The 14,456-nt window shown below is 43.7% G+C and overlaps 1 long non-coding RNA gene across 1 annotated transcript in view; it reads right to left on the bottom strand.

Moving 5' to 3' along the window:
* Positions 1 to 10,453: 10,453 nt before the first annotated feature.
* Positions 10,454 to 14,456, bottom strand: part of LOC122791326 — a 78,098-nt gene continuing 74,095 nt past the window's right edge. Inside the window, exon 3 of the long non-coding RNA XR_006363133.1 lies at positions 10,454 to 10,532. This is a non-coding gene — a long non-coding RNA (uncharacterized LOC122791326). The remainder of the gene's footprint in view (positions 10,533 to 14,456) is intronic.

Here is a 14,456-nt window from a genome sequence, read left to right as displayed (position 1 = left end):
TGTGTGTGAAGCGGGTAAGGGTGTATGACAGGAACATCGGCTTTGGCGACTGGGAAAACACACCACAGGATGATCATTCCACTTTCTAAACTCTGATGATGTCAGCACCCTACAAGTATATCAGGGAAAGGACATTCCCCAGTAATGCGAATAGCGCTGCTAATGCGTCCGTCTCTAGTGTCATAACATAGTTAGGTAGGGGTTTGAATCCAGCAGGTGGCAAGTGTGTGTGAAGGAGGTAAGTGTGCATGAAAAAAACATCCCTTTTGGCAACTGGGAAAACACACCACAGGATGATCATTCCACTTTCTAAACTCTGATGATGTCAGCACCCTACAAGTATATCAGGGAAAGGACATTCCCCAGTAATGCTAATAGCGCTGTGCTAATGCGTCTGTCTCTAGTGTCATAACATAGTTAGGTAGGGGTTTGAATCCAGCAGGTGGCAAGTGTGTGTGAAGGGGGGTAAGTGTGTATGAAAAAACATCCCTTTTGGCAACTGGGAAAACACACCACAGGATGATCATTCCACTTTCTAAACTCTGATGATGTCAGCACCCTACAAGTATATCAGGGGAAAGAACATTCCCAAGTAATGCGAATAGCGCGCTGTGCTAATGCGTCTGTCTCTAGTGTCATAACATAGTTAGGTAGGGGTTTGAATCCAGCAGGTGGCAAGTGTGTGTGAAGGGGGGTAAGTGTGTATGAAAGAAACATCCCTTTTGGTAACTGGGAAAACACACTACAGGATGCACATACCCATTTCTAAATGATATCACAATTATGTATGGCTTTTGATTACAGACATCCCATGTGTGTGGGTTGTCCCTCACAATAATGCATGACATTGATTACACCGGTTATGGCAATGAACACATGATGTATGTGTGTGCCAAATACACATATGTACCTGAGACTTTCAATATTTACCATGTGTGATGCCTGCCACATGTGAATACATGGTATTTGCACAGGGTAACATTATGACCGTGGTCTTCTGTGCAGATGCTGCATGTGGGATGTGTATATACAGTGTGAGATGTAGATGCTATCAGCCTAGTAGTGAGGGATGCACACCTGGTCTGGGGCATAAAGTCTACATGTTGTTAATGTACAGGAGCTGCATGTTCTCACCTTTTGTGGGAGTGGTAAGACAGTATTCCATAGCAATGCAGTGACTGCATGCTAAGAACCATTCAGCTATGGTGTTGTAGATACACTTATTCATTAGCATTCAGTAATTTGTCGGAATCCCTGGTGAGGGTCTGATGCCAACCAAGGTCTGGGTCTACCAGCCTGTGTCACTTGCTCAGTGATCCCTTCCATGTTCCCTATCACGTATCCCAGTGAGCGACATCCCACATCAGCTGTGGTGGCATGGACAATGACTGAGTCATATGTGTCCATGCATCAGACTGACTTGTATGTTGCTGTTACAGTTTGGCCATGTGTTTCCATCTCATACATGTGATGTACATCAATGGGTAGGGGATAGGGTTGACTGTGTACATGTGGCAGCTGTGACATTACTACATGACACACATATTCCACAACTGTGCCATAGAGTTGACTGACAACTGACCTTTGCACATGCTACCGGAGTATTGAGATTACATTGGTGATTGACAGCACATAGGGCCAATGGTGAAAAAGAGACATAGGTCCATAGGTTCGTGACAGGGATATCTGCCCAGGCATGTATCCACCTAGCCAGAATAATGCGTGCCTTTCAACATGCATTGTGAATGTGTCTTGCTATGCCCTTTTCCAAGGTTAGTATACTGTGCCTCTTTCTCACAGTGACACATAAGTGATACCCAGCGTAACCCTACAATGTCACATCCAGTCATTAATATCGCTCTTGAAGATAGTCACTGAGTCAGTCCACCTAACCTCTATTGGGATAATAATCAGCAATGAAGGGTGCCTCTGAGTTGTGAATGTGGCCCTCCACCATGTCCTATGTATATCACTCCTGAAGTTCAAGTATTTCCAGTGTGTATCCTGGTGGGATCTGGATATTCTGGGATGCAGCATGGCCATTACATGAGGGTATGACCTGGCCTTCTATGTCAGGCACAGATTGCCTATGAAGAGGCAGTATGTCACTGAGTACAGCTGCTGCTACTTTAACCAGTCAGTATGTGGCATCTGTTTGAGCACTTTGATCCCCTTGTCGAGGTAGATATGTGGTAGCCCCAGTTGCTGCAGGTGTCTGTTAAGGTGCATGCCGACAGGTTCATCATAGTCAATTATGGGCATGATGAGGGATGAGTAAAGGGGCACAATGTCCTCCCCTGGCCTACATGTGGATCCCATGATGATGTGGCCCATATCACATGCTTACCTAACCACTTTGTCCATGTTGTTGTCAAATGGTAGAATGCTATCAACCTGTGTACCACAAGGTCCATAATTCCTTGGTCTGCACTTACTGGATTAACACATATGTGGTACATTGTGGTCATTTAGTGTTTGACAAAGGGGATGACTAGACTCTTTCTGTCATTCACATTAAGGCCATGGCTGTGGCACAAGTCATGTGTTTGCAAGAGTCCCTTTTGGAGGATGCGTGTGTTAGCTGTTGAGTTGATTATGGTGTTGAGTCTGCAGTCACCTGTGACTTGCTGAGCCACAGTACTTCCATGTTGGCCTGTACCTATGACAAATATATAATGAACATGACAGCCCCTAGGGCTTTGCCTTGTGGAACACCACTTGTACCAGGTTGGAGGCTGACATGGCTCCAGCAATTCTACCATGTGTGTTCTGCCCTTGAGCCACTGTGCAACACCCATAGTGACATAGGGGTTAATATGTACACTGGTGAGCTTCTCTAGAATGCACAAGTGGGGTATTGTAGCCAAGGCTTATGCAAGGTCCAGGTAGGCTGTGTGGACCTCCTACCCCTTGACAGTGGCCTTGGTGACTGTTTCAAACAAGCAAACAGGTTTGATAGGCAGGATTTGCCATTGACAAAGCCAAACTGTGTATGGTGACATGTCTGTAGGTCCACAATATCTAGATATGTGAGGTTCTTGATGATTCTTGCCATAGCTTTGCAGACAAAGCTAGTCAGACATATGGGGCGAGTAGTGTCCAGGATCCCGTGGACGGCACCACGTGCATGTTGAGGGACCACTGTTGCTGTATGGCACTCTCTGGCCACATATCATGTATTAAGGCTGGGATTGAACAGTGGTGTTATGTCTGGGTGTAGCTCTTCTTGTGGTTCATGTAGGACACAGCCTGGGACACTGTCTGTGCCCATTGATGCAGTGTTTACTGCTTTGGGAAGGGCATCTCTTACCTGAGCATCTGTGATGTCAGGGGAAGCACTGTGATGCAGACATATGTTCCCTTTTTGTGTGGTGGGGAGAGAAGGCAGCATTGAACCTGTCCACTAGGATGATGGCAATGTCTGTGTGTTTTATATTTTGTGTGACATATTGTATTACCTCTGAGCATATCTGGGTAGTACCACCCAGGTTACTAACATAACTACAGGCAGCCTTGTGATTATCCTCAGTGGCTTGTGGAATCCTCTCTCAAAGATGGCCTTAGACAATCATATGGGTGCTCAGAAGTTGTCTTCCAATACTCATCAGTGGTGCCTTCACATTTTGGGAGGTTGTTGTATCATGTAGTGGCGCCATCCTTCTATTGTATAGTGTGTTTATGGCTGGTGTCTGGTGCCCAGGACATCTGCCTTTGGAGGAATTGGGCCCATGCGCTCATATGTGGCTTCATGATCCATGCATTCCTGAATGTGTCCACCACTGGGAATGCCTCTATACAGGTATCTGCAGTCTGGTCCATATTTTCAACAGGCCTAGGGCCTTTGAAGGTTTCCACATCATTTATGAGGGGTGTGCAGTTGCTTGACATGAGCTGTTGACAGACGTGCCGCCTCCAGACAGAGCAAGGGAGGGTCACAGTCAGCTACCTGTTGGGACTACCTCCTGGACCACATGGAAAGAGACACAGAGAGAGCTCTACAGCACCCTCTCAAACTCAGGTCTCCCACACAGCCTTCATGCTGACACAGGAGAGTTTAGATTACTCTGCAAACACCATCATACTGGGTGATGCCAGCTACCCAAACAGACTGTGTACATTACACAGCCCACAATACCCAAGCTCGAAGATTCCCATTGATCAGACATTCTTTGGCTATGGAACAGGTAACCAACCTTCCACAGAAGGGGCAGATATACTAGAGCTGATCTTTACAAACATGAGTAAAACTAATCACCATTGGGAGTATATCCCTCATTGTTGCAATGAAACCATATACTAATCACAGTGGTGTTCTGGATCGCCCACATATGCAAACCTCCAACACATCGATGTGTGTGTGTGGAAATGTCCCTATTAGCAACCGTGATAGTATCACACAGGATGCAGATCCCCTTTGAAATAGTGATGATGTCAGGACTGTATAACTATATCACCTGTAGTAAAGTCCTCCAGTAATTTGCATAGCTGCCTGCTAATGTGTCTTTCTTCAGTGTCATAACGAGTTAGGTGGGGTTTGAATCCTGCAAAGGAAATGTATGAGTGTGGTTTATGTGTGTGCACTATGCTGGGAGGGTTAACTGCCTTTGCCAACTGGGAGAACACACTACAGGGTGCACATCCCTCCTCCTACACACAGATGATGTCAGCACCTCTAAGTACAGCATTAGTAAAGGTTTCTCCAACTACTGCAAATAGCACACTCTGCTAATGTGTCTGTTTCTACTGTCATTGCACAGTTAGGTGTGGGTTTGAACCTTGCAAATGGAAAGTATGTGTTTTACTGTTGGTGGGGTTAGTGTGTGTGCACAATGATGGGGTGGGATGTGGCTTTTGCCACATGGGGCTATGCACTGCAGGGTGGTCATTACCCTCAACAAGCAGTGATGTTGATAGCACCCTATACAAACAAAACTACAAAACAGAAGGTGTTGGTACTGATAACACATGTAAGGTAACACTTGTTCAAGTAATGTCCACAAAACGAGTAGGATAATAAAACATTTCTTTATTCTATACAGACAACATGACTACAGACAACTAAGTGCCAGTACTCAGTATAGTGTTACATGCTACTTGAACATGCACATGCACCAATATACCTAGATAGTGTTCTGAAGCTTCCTGAATGTGTAAGGGGGCAAGTGTGTGGATGTGGGATGTGTCTGTGTGTGCATTTCCTGCATGGGAAGCATGTTTGCTGTGGCAATCAGGGTACTACAGTACCTGATGCACATTACATCTTCCAACTGATGAGGTTGCCTGCACCCTGTGAGTACAGGTAGAGAAGGGGATGCCAGTAGTAAACAACATAGTGCACTTCTGAAATGTGTACCTGTCATGTATCAACAGCCACCATGTAGGGTGATAAATAATGGGAATGGCAGGTGAGCTGCAGTGCATGTGTGTGGGTAGCAGGTGTGTATAAATGCATGTGTGACAGAACAGATACATGTAGCTGAATCTACATAACAGCACAAGATGCACATTGCCATAGTCAATGTTAGCATGTGATGGTGTGCAGCAGGTACACCCTTTGTTAAGTAGTATGGGTGCAGATAACAATTGAGGACATTCATACAGTTACTGCAGCAGGACTGATGGGATATACACAGATTTATACCGCAACACACAACAGCCACCAACATACGTTACCACTCTATACACATCTATAGTAGTCACCCTGTGCATCAGCAACGGTTTACCTTTACCCGCACCATGTTGTAGTATGCAGGAGGTGGCACAGTGTCATCATCCATGCACAGGGTGGGTTAGATATGCCCAAGCCGCCACTGGTAACACCAATTGACCGATGTGTGTGTATGTGTGTTTGTGAGGGCAGCAGTACAGGGTGGACCCGCTGTTGGTGCAGTGTGTGTGTGCGTTTGCCCTAGGTGTTAGGTTTCTGCATGTAAGCACCACACAGTCCCACATAATGGCTGCTACATGTACAGGGTTTTGTGGACAGCCAGCAGACTGCACCCGTCAGGTCATCCAAATCAGTGCGTTCTGTGGGCACGGACACGGCACCTGTGCCTGGTAGGGTGCAAGCACGGGTCGTATCCCGCACTTGTACTAACCCAGACTGGGTACCGTCATCGAAGCAGAGGTGTGTTGACTGGACACAGTTCCCTGTTGGGACTGTCCAGAGCCACGCACTGGTCTCCTGGGGCGCCTGATGATGACAGCACAGACCCAGCATTGCTGTGGGGCTGGTGCTGGCACTTGAGGCACGCCGAGGGCCTGCTCGTTCGCCCGCGCCACTGCCAGCTGGTGCTCTTGCTGCATACGCCACGCCGACGCCGCGAACGCGACACCATCGCCTCTGGCCCATGGACATCTGGTTGTGGAGCAGCTGTTGTATGCCCCCACAACGCCTGTCAACGCACATCTGTGAAGTTACGGATAGCATTCGCAACATCATGCATGCCGCCCGTCATGGCTATGCGACATGCTCTCATCTCCCCAGACCCCGTCTGCGTACCTTTCCATACGTGCCTGTGCCTGCATGACAGTTCTAAACATAGTGGAGGTTGACATACCTCCCTGGGCACGCCGCCAGAGGCAGTAACGCCACGGATGCCCCCGAGAACCCATGGGCTTACTGTCCGCGGTACCATTCGAGGCCTCTGCACATGGCTGCCGTGAGGATGCATGTGCCACAGGTACCACATTACCCTGATCTATGCCCACTGCTGACTGTCCATCACCTAGGACAATGGTGATAAAGGATGTAACGGCAGGATGACTGTGCGCATTGACGGGTTGAAAGCTGTGTACCGTCAATTGGCTGACCAATGGCGACCCAGACACACCTTCCTGCACCATTACAGACATTTCATCATCATCAGTACCTGGGGCACAAGATTCAGGTTCCCTGCTGCAGGTCACCAGAGCAGCACCAGAACCTACGGGAGGAAAACATGGAACACAGATTACAGTCTCAATACATATTTGAAAGAGATGAACTTCAATACTAATGCACACATTCAGAAATGGACACATGCACTCATGGACACTAACACACATGCACACTTGGGCACAGGCACACTTGCACACATGCACACCCCACAGTAAACACACACATCAATACCGGGTTACACTACTCAATTTACTACCTGTCAATTACAGTTATTGTGGACACAGTCACCAGCATGTCTACTACAGAGTTACACTACTCTTCCTAGTTTTATAAATTGTTTTACAGATACTGTTAAAAGACTCACCAGCATGTATGGCCTGCCTCGTGATACATGGGAGGGACCTGGAAGTGTGAAGAGAGTAATGTCAGTGGGCACATGTGTGCCATTTGTTTTGCACATGATACAGTACAGTAGTACACTAGTTCCCTTTATACACATCAGCTGCACATCATGTCTGTATATATATCATGATGACAGATACATACCACATGCACACCTTATGCTGCATGAAGTAACAGCGCACAGAACAGTCATATGTACATACCAGGAGTTAACTCTAATCTCACCCGTACCTCTCTTCAAACGCCAACTCAAATTGTACTTCCAAAACCACTGGCTTTGTTCTTCTTGGAGTCCAGGCTAATGTCCCTCTCCCTATGCTCTTTCACCTTTTAACCCTCATTGTGCATAGAAACTAGCTTCTACCCTGTTTCTTTCACCTTGATGTCCTTCTATGCTCTGACCTACTTCTCCCATCCCTCCCACCTCCTCTTGACTGTCTTCCTTCTTTTCCTCACTTCCCTTCTTGACTCCTGCCTCTTCCATATCATTGTATCTGTCATACTCCTCTACTTCTCTACCCTTCTGAGCCCTAACTATTATGTATATGGCTTTTTGCCTTATTGCATACCCATTATGCTTTAGGTAGGGTTGTTTTGAAACCAACGGTACATTGTGTATGACTATAAACTGTTTGACTTCCTTACATGTATGTTTATTTAATTAACAGGCTGGTGTACAATTCTATTATGTTGGCTGTCTGTATTGACAACTTGTCTGTCTGCCTTTATTACGCTATGTGTGGAGCTTTTCTCCACATGCCTCTACCTCGAAAATGAACCCTCTTCATATCCAGCTAGACTATATGGGTCAACAAATGTAAAAGCACAACAAATAAATGAATATGACATCTTACCTGGGCATCACGCCAGCTGTCTTGTTGATGTGTGGATCCAACCTCCATCATGATGCATGATGGCAGATGTTGTTCTGGGGGCTGGATCCACAACACTTAGCAGTAGCCCTCCTGTTCTGGTGAGGGGGATGTGGCCACCTCCACCTGTGGCAGCCTGTTGCTCGCGGATATCTGGCAGCACGCTGCATGACATTTCTTATCAAATCACTGCAGTGATAAAATCTCTACCTGCTTCATATGTCCTATCATGCATGCCAAACATCATTTATCCTGCTAACAAGGCTTTAAGCCACAGTTATGCAGACCTCCTGCTGGTTCTGGGTGGCAGCGTGAAAACAGGATGGGCATAGTCAATGCGCACTCAGGCTCTGGTGGATCACGCCATCCTCTGCAGCAGAGTACGCAGGATTTCTCTTAGGTGCCATGTCTATCTGGAAAGGTACACAAACAGGTTATCAGCATACACAGTCATAATGTGTACAGCTATTTTTGGAAGATGTATACCAATGCCACTACATCATGGATGTGGAAATGCTACATAGAACAAACATGATGTAATGTACTGTGAAAGAATGTGTAATCTGTAATATTGTGTACAGATTATCATTACACTGCTGTCTGATGCAGTCAGAAAAGGACTGCACATAGACAGGCTATATCTATATATGATATCACATGGCATCAGTATTGCCAAACCATGACACAATATCACAAACATCATGACAAATGTCAACAAAAATCATGCAGAATGACTTATCAGTATGTTGCACATACCTGATATGGCAAAACAGAAATGCAAGGCATATGACACTGTTAGTGATAGACTATGGACAACATATGTTGTCTGTCAGTTGTCCAAGTAAGACAGATGTTTACAAATTGCCTGTTGCAGCACTAGCAACAGGTTAACTGCCACAATGCATGGACAGTTGAATGTGTGTGGACAGTGTAATATGTTAATGTGTGTCATGCATACAACGAAACACAAGCATGACAGATAGATGTTATGTATTCACAAGGGACTGACATCCATTATGGACAGAGTTACCTATGGCCCTATCCTGAAAAAGACAACAGTATTCTTTCCTGAACAATTATATAGGCTTAGACACACACACACACACACACACACACACACACGCACACACGCACACACGCACACACACACACACACACACACACACACACACACACACACACACACACACACACACACACACACACACACACACACACACACACACACACACACACACACACACACACACACACACAGGTCATTGGCTTTGTAAAAATGTTTGTTCAAAAAACATATTTTACTGCCTGCATTCAATGATTTATATGAAAAACCACAACACAATTGTAAAAATGAAGTGAAAGGTATCGGATAGTATTGTAGACAATAGGCAAACCATATGACAACCTTCTGAGACAGGCAGCATGATATTTGTCTGAACACACAAAAATATAATTAGTACAACACTGAAAACAATGTGATATATCCAATCAACACAACTTTAGACATATTGAAATGTAATATATCTGCTAATAGCAGTATTGTATGTGTACAACTACATGCATTATCTTCAACAACAATCAGAAATCAGAAGGCTGAAAAAAATAACTTTGTGAATACGCTTGCTGATTATGAACTGCTACTATCAAATGGATATCTGCTGAAATGTCAGTCAACCTAGGCTATAACATTGTTTTTAAAAAGCAACCAAGGGGTTGGAGACAGAAACAATAGCAATGTTGACCTGCAAGCTGTGCTGATTATGAATTACTAGTGTCAAATGGGTACCTGCTCAAGTGTTTGTCAACCTAGGCTATAACAGTGTTTTTACAAACATACCAATGGTGTCTGAAGCAGATGCAATACCAATGTTGAACTGAAGGTCATGCCACACAGTCTATAAACAGCAGTGCTAACACTGACACAGCAGGCTATGCATCAATCATCAGAAAACACAGCCAACCATACATATATACCAAACCATGCATTATACACAATAGTAATAATAGCACTTACACTTGTATATAAAACATTCACCTTAAAACCTGTGTGACAGATACAAACAAAACAAAATGTCACTTAGGTAGTGCATGTATTGTTTAAAATGTATGCTGACAAAATGGATCAAAAATACATAATATATCAACACTATAAGTTTTATGCACAGCTGTAATGACAGATACCATTTGTTGATTTCACTTACCTTACTGATGCATGATGGATATTCCTGCATTCTAATCAATACACATTAATCAGTAGAATATGCATTTCAGTTCACAATATATGTAAAATAATCAACATACCTCTCTCCCTCCACTGCTTTTAAGCCTGTGCATCTGCTCGATGCATATCGTTCTGTTCCAACTGCAGTCCTCATTGTCTGAAATAAAAAAAAAATATTTAAAAAATGTATTCCTCAAATAACAATGACATGCATTTCTCAACACTTTTGGAGGCTGTTTTGCTGAAGAAGATTAGATAAGCACAATACTCAGTTGACATTTTTACATTCAGATGTTAACATCCTTGAGCACAGAGTGGAGGAAATGAGATCATGAGATTCAGACCTGCAACCACAATCTGCATCCAAACTCTAACCTTGAGACTTGCAAGCCTACCCTACACAACATAACTGAGAAATCATGTTTTCCTGGCAGTGAAAAGAGTTAATGTTATGGCAGACCTTCATAGCATTTTTAAATAGTATACAATATTAACCTAGTGACTGCTCAGACAAGTAAAAGGATTTATCAGGATGGAGTAGTACCACTCTTAAATAGCTCATATTAATGGAATGATACTGATTACAAAGATATCTGTAGGAATTTGACAAATAGTTATTTGTAACAACGGTCAAAATATATGTAATATAAATAAGTGTAATATGCTTTGGTAAATGAATGCTATGGGTATATGATATCAATATAACAGTTTAACATATGTGTGTCCCTTTTCAAGATTTGAACATACAGCACACAATATGGAGACATGCTGGCTTGTTTCTTTATAAGCTGAGCTAAAACTCAGTACATGCTACTCATAAACAAACAGGTACTGCTCTACAAACACTGTCGCTCAAAAACTGCTATTATTAGACCATTATGGATTACGGTGGTATTCATAGGCCAATGTGTTGTCACCAAGCACAGCATAAAACTTAATATAAAGTATTGCAAAACGTTTTTTGAAAAAATGATTTAGGTGAATTTAAGCAGGATAACATTTTCCCCTATGTGGTTTTGTGCCCACAACATGCCAAAATATAGACATGCTGGCTAGTTGCTTTACAAGCTGAACTAACATTCAACAAGCTTTTCATTGTAGAAAACAGGTACTGCAGATGTTTATTAGAAATCCTGCAATAAGCGTCACTGGAAATTTTCTCCATTTGTTAAACATCTGTTTGTTCTGATTTCCTGCCAAAGAATGTATCATATAACTGATTTTTTTTTGCAGTTAAAAGCATTCTCTAGAGTCTCCTTGCTCCTTTATCCATTTACAACTTTTATTTAGTGGCCCACTGCTGTTTTTCTGCTGTGATAAACATTTCTGTAGTGGTTTCTGCCTAAAATAGTGTAGCTAATAGCTGTAATAGTTATACTTGGTGGCTTTGCATTTGCCCTCCCCTACTGTAAATTTGATCTGGGACACTCCTCCCAGACTAGTGTCATTAGCTCATTTTACCTAATACAGAGAGAACATTTGAGAAGGACAACCCATTTAGGTTCTTTACCTTGAATTATCTTTTGTTCCTCCTTTCTCACTTTCCACTTTACTAAAAAAAAAAAAAAAAAAAAAAAAAATTTGCTAGACTCTCCTTGTGTTCTGACTGTGCTTCTTAGCTAATAAGTATATTTTATGGCACTTTTTAACTGTTCAGAGTTGAATAAAACAATAATTGAATTCAGTTCAGAATACAGTTTGAATAAATTCAATTTATTTAAGCTGTATTTGCTTTAATATTGCTACACACTCAAATGTGCTAGCTTGCACTGCACTTGAATTGTTTTTAGTGCTCTATTAGCTGCTTTTCTGTAAAAAAAACTATAAGCTTGTTTCCTGCCTTTCCTGTAATTAGTCTACTCCATATATATATTTGCTGTATCCAGGAGTGTTTGTAAGCTTCTGAGACCCCAAGCCTTTCTGTGTTGGAAGGAAGCCTTCTAGTTTATCAGTGGGAGTGGTAAGCACTAGGTAGCCTATCTACCACACGAAGAGTGGTTTTTGGCCCAGAAATTGTAGTTTATTGGTTGGTTGGGCCGTTTTTCGATCTCTTTCAACTTTTTGGTTTAACAGCCCACGTTTGCTCTTGTTTCCCACCTTTTCTGTAACTAGTTTAATCCAGATACAGATTTGCTGTATCCAGGACTGTTTGTAAGCTTCTGAGTGGTGCCAACGTCTGCTCTTCAATTTTTCCCTTAGATCTACTAGTTCTCTCCTCTCCTGAACTTTTACTAGCTTATTAGTCTCTAGCACTTTACCGGACTTCTTGTAGCAATTATTGTAGCACACAAAAGTGCTACCAGCACTAAACATTCGACAAGGAAACAGTTCCAGTACTTATTATTAATGTCCACCCCTCCAGGCATATCTAAAGGTCAGGTCCCTGTGCTTTCTCCTGTTAGCCCAGTGAACTTGGGCATCCTGAGGTAATGTAGCAACTGCCTCATGTACACTGACAACCCTCTACTCTTACCTCCCAACACACAGACTTGCAAGAGATGCACTTATATATCCAAATTGGAAGCCACACACTCTCCAGCCAAGAACGGAATAGCTGGTCAAGACGAGAAGGTCAACACTTGCAACACACCACATGGAACACACAGCCCTCCAGAACACACACCAGCACTACCATCACATAAAAACACAAAGCACACACCCACCCTCATGGTGGCTCTCAATAGAAATCTACCCAAACAGCAGAGACCTCCAAGGCAGAAATGCACTTGACCACCACAACACAACACTAATCACAAGACACATAACTCTTCTAAACAGTGTGCCACTCAGTCAAAGCTCCTAAGGCAAAACAGCATACCCAACACACTAGTCATAGGTGACTCGATAGTGAGGCACACAGATGTCCCACTCATTAGGTTGAATAAGGCGAAAGTAACAGTCAGCTGCCTGTCAGGTGCCAGGATCCACCACATAATGCATGCACTCAGATCCCTCAACAACAGGTACAAATATGACTCTGTCATTGTACATGTGGGTGTGAATGACCTGAGACGTACCTCCCTGGACTACATGAAAAGAGACATAGAGGAGCTCTCAGATTATGTAGCCCAGGTGGGTATGACCCTAGCCCTGAGCAGCATCCTACCATCACCCAGAATGATACCACAGTACAAGCAGAAAATGATTGATTTCAACAATTGGCTAAGTTTCTGGTGTCATTCTAAGGGGATCCAGTATCTGCCTGGGATGACATGATTGACAGACCTTGATGCTTTTCCAGAGATGGCCTGCATTTGTCACCCCTGGGCTTCCAGATACTGGCCAAGGCTCTTGCCACCCCTATAGTGCCTTTTTTAGGTGGTGTTCCAAAGACCAAATTACCACCGTAACAGCTACAAACAAATGCAATCTGAGGGTCCTTATGCTCAATGCTAGATGTCTAAATCTCAAAATGCACTCACTGAAAGCACTCATTAAAATAGAGAACATCGACATTGGTGCTGTAACAGAGACCTGGTTCAAGGCAGCAGAAAGCACCCCTGCACTACCAGGCTATAACTCATTCCACACCTTTTGGCCACAGAACTTGGACTGAAGCTCAAAAGGTGGTGGTGTTTCCATATTCATAAAGGATGCACATACCTCCAGAATGGTAGCCCAACATAATGCACCAGAGATACTTCAGGTGCACCTAACATTGGGTAAGATAGCGATTCAGGTCATAGCCTGCTATAGGTCCCCAACCATGTCCCAAGACTCACACTCCACATTCCTAAGCACCTTGGAGAATATTAGGGTCCAATCTAACACTCTCATACTGGGCGACTTCAACTACCCCTCCATTAACTGGAAAAACTACTCATGTACCAATACATTTGCCAAATGTTTCCTGGAATTCATTAATTCCAATGCCCTGGACCAGCTCATTCTTATCCCTCCACTAGAGGTAGCAACATCCTTAACCTGGTCGTTACTAACATGGGTGATCATTACTCTACACCAGTAGTCAACTCCTCCCTGGTTAGATCCGACCACAAACTAATCACCTTGGAAATCCACACCCCACCCCACCCCGCAAAGGTAACCACCATGAAAAACCTCTCCAAAGCTAACTTTGGGC

The sequence above is a fragment of the Protopterus annectens genome, chromosome 17.part0 (assembly GCF_019279795.1).
Source record: "Protopterus annectens isolate FY-2018-M chromosome 17.part0, PAN1.0, whole genome shotgun sequence".
NCBI lineage: Eukaryota > Metazoa > Chordata > Ceratodontiformes > Protopteridae > Protopterus > Protopterus annectens.
Note: the sequence above shows the minus strand (reverse complement) of the source record. Positions and strands in the feature narration are given on the sequence as shown.